The sequence below is a fragment of the Arachis duranensis genome, chromosome 7, assembly GCF_000817695.3.
Source record: "Arachis duranensis cultivar V14167 chromosome 7, aradu.V14167.gnm2.J7QH, whole genome shotgun sequence".
NCBI lineage: Eukaryota > Viridiplantae > Streptophyta > Magnoliopsida > Fabales > Fabaceae > Arachis > Arachis duranensis.
In genome coordinates, this window is record NC_029778.3 from 28,815,491 (window position 1) to 28,815,729 (window position 239).

A 239-nucleotide genomic window follows, 5' to 3' on the forward strand; every position below is an offset into this window, starting at 1 on the left:
CCTAACTCTGTGAAAACCTCTATCATTAGGAGCCTATGTTTGCGTTTTTTTTTCTTTGTTTTGTTTTTATTTTTCGTTTTTTTTTAGTTTCATTTTATATCTATTTTTTGAGTATTGTTTTAAATTCATAATTAATAAAATTGAAATTTTATGCCTTAAAGATATGAATGTCCTATGAATCCATCACCTCTCTTAAATGAAAAATGCTTTAATCACAAAAGAACAAGAAGTACAGGATT